Genomic DNA, 6252 nt, shown 5'->3' on the forward strand with positions numbered 1-6252 from the left:
TACTATGGCCCCGCCCCGTTTTGGCAGCGACCCCAAACTGGAAAATTGGACCTCTGCACTACTACCCGCGGCTCTCTACCTGGGCAGTCCCAGCTTTCCCGGCTAGCTCCTCTATTCCCGAAAGCCCTCGCCGCTCGGAAGACCACCCTCAGCGAGTGTTTGAGGATAGATGCCGACTCCGGAGACCCCTCAAATCACATATGCTCTCCCATCCTTCATCCCACCGCTCCACGTGACCGCCAGGCACCACAGCCTCCGCTGACACTGCAGTTGAGGATCTGTGATGGCTTGGAGCAGCCGCCTTCGTGCTGAGAAGTCACTGACTGGAGTGGGGCTCCAAACGAACAACCTCCCCCCCCCACCCCGAAACAGGGTCTTTCTATGCAGTCCAGGATACCCTGGAATTCGCTATATAGATTAGGGTTCGAACTCAGATTCTCTTGCCTCCACCTTCCGAGTGCTGGGATTAATGGCGGACTCCCCCACGACAGATTTTTTTTTCTTTTTGAGCCACCACACTGTTTTGATTTTTTTTTTTTCTTTTTTTAGATCAGGGGCCCTGCACAATCTCTAACTCACGCCCAGCCGAATTTAAAACATTTTTGTGTGGCCTGGTGGGGTGGTGCACACCTTTAATCCTAGTCCTTTGGAAGTAGAGGCATAGCCGGGCGGTGGTGACACACGCACGCCTTTAATCTCAGCACTCGGGAGGCAGAGGCAGGCGGATCTCTGTGAGTTCGAGGCCAGCCTGGTCTCCAAAGCCAGTTCCAGGAAAGGCACAAAGCTACACAGAGAAACCCTGTCTGGGAAAAAAAAAGAAAGAAAAAAAAAGGAAGTAGAATGCAGGAAGATCTCTGTGATTTTGAGGCTAGTCTGGTCTGCATAAGGAGTTCTAGGCCAACCAGGACTGCCAAGTGAGATCTTGTCAAGCTAGATGTGGTAGCGCACGACTTGAATCTCAGCACTTGCCCTTGGGAGGCAGAGGCAGGCAGATCTTTTGAGTGTGAGGCCAGCCTGGTCTATATAGTTCCAGGCCAGCCAGTTCCAGGCCGCATGGTGAGACCTTGTCCAAACAAACAACAACAACAACAACAAAAACCTCACAAACTTTTTATGTTAGTTATATTTCACACAGGGCCTTACTTGTAGTAGGAAAGCATTCTACTCCAGAGCTAATATTCAGCATCTGAATCCATTGATAAAGGCCTACTGTGCACTGGGTCCTGAGTACTACCAGCATACTTGGTTCATTATAAAGATAATGGTTAATAATTATGGATGCTGAATTTCAGCAGGAGTTGGCCAACACTGACTCATGAGCTGTGTGTTTATTACCTCACGTCATTTTCAGAGCCACCCTGTATATGAATTTTGGTTTTCCAGAAGACAGAATTATAGGTTAGATAAATTTGCCTAAGGTTCATAACAAAGAAGGCATGGTAACACAGCCTGTAACCCTGGGACTCTGGAGGCAAATTCAAGGCCAGCCTGGGCTACATGGTGAGCCTTTACTTTTTGCTGTTGTTAACTTTCAGAGCCTACACAAATTAGGTTTGTTTTGTTTTTTGGAGACAGGCTTTCTCTGTGTAGCCTTGGCTGTCCTGGAACTCTCTCTGTAGAGTTCAGGCTGGCCTTGAACTCACAGAGATCTGCTTGTCCCTGCCTCACACATGCTGTAATTAAAGGCACGGGTGCCACCACCACCTAGCCTAGAATCTTTTTCACCAATGTGTACATAACATACTCCGGTCAAAAAACAAACAAAAAAGGAGGTGCCAAGGTGGCCCTATTGCCACCAAAGTTGATGACAAGTTTTATCCTCAGGACCCACATGATAGAAGGAGAGAGCCAACTCCAGCATGTTGTTCTCAGACCTCCACAGATACACTAACTGTAGCACACCCTCTCCCACCAAAAATAATAAAATTTAAAAAGCATCAGAAGAGATTTAGAAAGCTCTCCATATCTAGGAATATCTCTTTTAACTTACTCTATCCCTCACCCACCCACCCCCGTCTGTCTCTCTGTCTCTTTGTCTCTCTCTGTATCCCTCTGTGTATATGTGTCTGTGTGTGTGTAACAGTCAGAAGATAATCCACAGGACTCAGTTCTCCTCACAGGATTGACTCAGGTCATTTGGCTCCACAGCAAGCACGCACATGCTTCACCTGCCGAATCATCCTGTCCGATCATACTTACTCTTAAATTTTTATTTGAGACAGGGTCTTACCACATAACTCTGGTGGGCCTCAAACACACAAGAATTAGCCTACTTCTGCCTCCCAAGTTCTGGTACTAAAGATATTTCCCACCATGCCAGACCCTTTATCAACTTATTTTTATGTTGAGTCCTGTGTAGCACAGGCTGGCCTTGAAATCACCATAGACTGGCCTTGAACTCCTTCCTCATCCTCCTGCCTCTTCTTCCAAAGTGCTGGGATGCCCGGCTTCAATCCAGACATACTTGTGTTTGTTTCTGTTAAACAGGATCTCATGTACCTCTCAGGGTAGCCTTGAATATGAAACGTAGCCAAGAATAACCTTTAACCCATGATCCTTCTGCTTCCATCTTCCTAAGGCTGGGATTACAGGCTTACGCCACCACCTCCCATGGTATGCTGGAAATCGACCCCAGGGCTTCACTCTGGCTCTCTCCAGCTAAGCTACACACCTCATAAAGCTATTTGTGTTCCTGGGCCTTGGGGATGACTCCACCTAGCTGTAAAAATTGCTTCTGTGGCTATAGCTAAATTTGACACCGGCTGTTATCTATTGCCTTCCTGCTAAGACAGATACAGACTTTATCTGGCTAATATCCACTCTCCTCCCTCAGTCCTATTAGTTCTATTATTGTTTTCCTTCCTTTATTAGGAGGTTCACGGTGCTTTATTTCTTATATAGCTCCCAAATTTCTTCTTGCCAGGTCACATACTCTCTACCAGGAACACAAAAGGGGGGATCAGCAGGGAAAGGAGACTCTTGGGGGCCACTCCACCACAGCCCATTTGGTCAGCTTCCCACAGCAGGCGTGTGTGTGTGTGTGTGTGTGTGTGTGTGTGTGTGTGTGTGTGCGCGCGCGCGCGCGCGGCCTCCAGAGTCAATCCTCACACACATTTTGGATAGGGTCTCTGTTGTTTTCTCCTAGACTGAGTACACCGAGCTGGCCCTTGAGCTCCTGGAATTCTCCTTTCTCCACCGTTCATCTCACAATGAAAGTGCTGGAAGTACCAATGTATGCTTTCTACCACAACCAGCTTTATGTGGGTCCTAGGGATTTAAACTCAGGGCCATCTCCACTGTTGGGGTGGGAGTAGGCTGCTTGCCTACATGAACCAGACATGCGTGAAGCCCTGGTTTCATCTCAACACCACATAAACCGGTGAGGGGGAACACGCCAGCACTTGGGAGATGGAAGCAGCAGAATCAGAAGTTCGTGGTCACCTCTTGGCTACACAGTGAATATCCTTGGCTACACAGTAAGTATCCTTAGCTACACAGTGAATTTAAGCCCAACCTAAGTTACATGAGACCTTGTCCAAAAAAAAAAAATTATTTGTAAAGTACATAAACTATAAAGAAAAATAAAAGTACCACCCAGAAATCAACACTGCCAGCAATTTGCTGTGTTTCTAATCTTTGCACTGTCTGCATACAATTTGAGGGCCCTAGAGAGTAAAGGTTAAACCTGTGGGTTTGGGAATCTCCTGTTTACCTTCTGTGTTATCTCCCTTGCCTCCCACCCCCACCCCCTGAAGACAACTTTGAGAGTGAGGTAAGTTCTCTTGCTTCTCTCAGTTCACTGATGGGGAAACTCAAGCAGAGAGAGCTTAGACTATTTCCCTGAAGTCATCAACTGGAAAATTGCAAACTGCAGTTAAAACAGTTGTAGTGATTTTATTGCCCATGACACTCTGGCTTGTTGGCCATCTAAATGCTACAAACTTTTGTAGGCTTTAGTTGTTTTGTTTTCATTTTTAGAAACAGGATCCAGTAACCCAGGTATTAGTCAATGTTCTATTGCTATGAAGAGACACTGTGACCAAGGCAACATTTCAGATGTGTGTGTGGTGGGGGGACTTCTAGATAGGGAGACAGGGTTTCTCTGTGTAGTCCTGGCTGTCCTAGAACTTGTTTTATAAACCAGGATAGCTTTGAATTCAACATAGATTGTCTGCCTCCCAAGTGCTGGGACTTAGCCATCATGCCTGACTAAGGTAACTCTTTTGAAAGAAAGCATTTAATTGGGGCTTGTTTACAGTTTCAGCAGTTTAGTCCATTATCATCGTGGTAGGGTGCTGTGGATATCTGTATGATGTGAATGTGTTGCTCTGATTGGTTAATAAATAAAGTGCTGATTGGCTAGTAGCCAGGCAGAAAGTATAGGTGGGACAAAGAGAAAGGAAAATTCTGGGAACAGGAGGGCTCAGTCAAGAGATGCTGCCAGCCGCTGCCATGAGAAGCAAGATGTAAAGACAGAACTAGAAAAAGGTACCAAGCCACGTGGCTAAACATAAATAAAAATTATGGGTTAATTTAAGTGTAAGAGCTAGTCAGTAATAAGCTTGAGCAAATGGTCATACAGTTCGTAAATAATATAATCCTCTGTGTGCTTATTTGGGTCTGAGTGGCTGCGGGCCCAGGTGGGACTGGAGATAACTCCAGCTGCAGGAGGGAACATGGCTGCATACAGATGGACATGATGCTGGAGAAGTAGCTGAGATAGGAAAAGGTGAGCAGGCTTGCCCAAGCTTACAGACTCAGAAGTCTCCACTCCAATCCCCCACACTAAACACAGGTCCTCTCACACTGACCAACGTTCTTACACACACACGCTTTGGTGAGCTGAAGTTCCCACTTGCACAGTAGATTCCCAAGGTCTTTCAAATGAAAGCTTCTTTATTAACCTTCAGCTACCATGAGTCGGTCACACTCCATTAGGGTCTGTTTCATGTTGGCCAGCTCTCCAGCTGAGCTGTCCCCACCTCCTGCCCTCTTCCTCTCCAAGCAGTAGGAAGCCTCCAGGAAAAGGCAAAGAGAACCCAGATGTACCACCCCTGCCCCCTACCCTCCTTCCTCCTGCCCTGGCCTAAGCAGTTGGCAAGTTCAGGCTTCCTGCTGGCTCAGGACTGCAGCTGTAAGAAGGCACTGAAGCTTGGCAGTGTGCGCCTGGTGAGGCCTGGGTCATTAAGAGGAAAGAGCCTGCCAGCTTACTGTCTGTGGCCTGGCAAGAGTTGACCCTCCAGAGGGCCTCCTCCTCTAGATTAGAAGTGGAGACCACCCACCACACCCATTGCAGACGTGGAGAAATCACTGATTCTAGGACCAGTGAAGGGAAAACAGGATGAGCCTGGGTCATTTTGTAATAGTGGAAAATAAGGATGTCCTCAGGGGCAAGAGATCTGGGGGATGCCAGAAAAACAAAGGAACCAACCAGGAAGGACTATAGGTGCCCAGAGCTGGGGCAGTGGAGCCAGAAATATGGCCCAACAGAATTGGATTTTAACCCATTTTAAAAAAACTCCACGTGTCTAGAAAGATATCAGTGAATGCGTGAGTGAATGAATAAATAAGGGCAAATTATGGCCTCCAAGTGTCCCGGTTCACTGTACTGCTACGTTTCACTCAGAATGATTGCTTTGTTTGTTTGTTTGTTTGTTTGTTTTGAAACAGTTTTACTCTGTTGCCCAGGCTGGCCTGGAACTTACAATTCTCCTGCCTATTGTTTGGGTGGGAGCTCCACCTCAACCCCTGGCACCCTGGCATCCCTATACCCAAAGAGTCTGGAATGTTTGGAAGGAGTCTGGTGGAAGATCCCCCTCAGCTCCCCTCCCCATCTCTCCCCAAACCCACCCCTTCAAAGCCTGCCAAACACAGCTCCTCCCCCAGAGAGGCTCAAGACTACTCCCACAGGGTATATAAGCAGCAGCATCCCCGAAAACAGACACATGGTTCTTCCAGTCTCACATCCCATCTCCTCTCTGAGGGGAGGGGGGTGCCTGGGAATCGCCTGGGAACGCTTTACCCATTAAACCTGGTCTTTCCAATTTGGTCTGATTCAGTTTGCTGCATCCCGGCGGAGAGACCTTCAGGAGGCCTAAAACTTATCACCTATGCCTTCTGAGTTTTTGGATGGCAGTGAATGCCACCATACCTAGCAGGATTTGGGATTTTCTAAGGGTGATTCAAATTATTTCACAATTGGGATGGGGGAGGGGAATACTTCCTAAAAAATATTATTCAGAACTGGCAGCC

The sequence above is a fragment of the Peromyscus maniculatus genome, chromosome 3 (assembly GCF_049852395.1).
Source record: "Peromyscus maniculatus bairdii isolate BWxNUB_F1_BW_parent chromosome 3, HU_Pman_BW_mat_3.1, whole genome shotgun sequence".
NCBI lineage: Eukaryota > Metazoa > Chordata > Mammalia > Rodentia > Cricetidae > Peromyscus > Peromyscus maniculatus.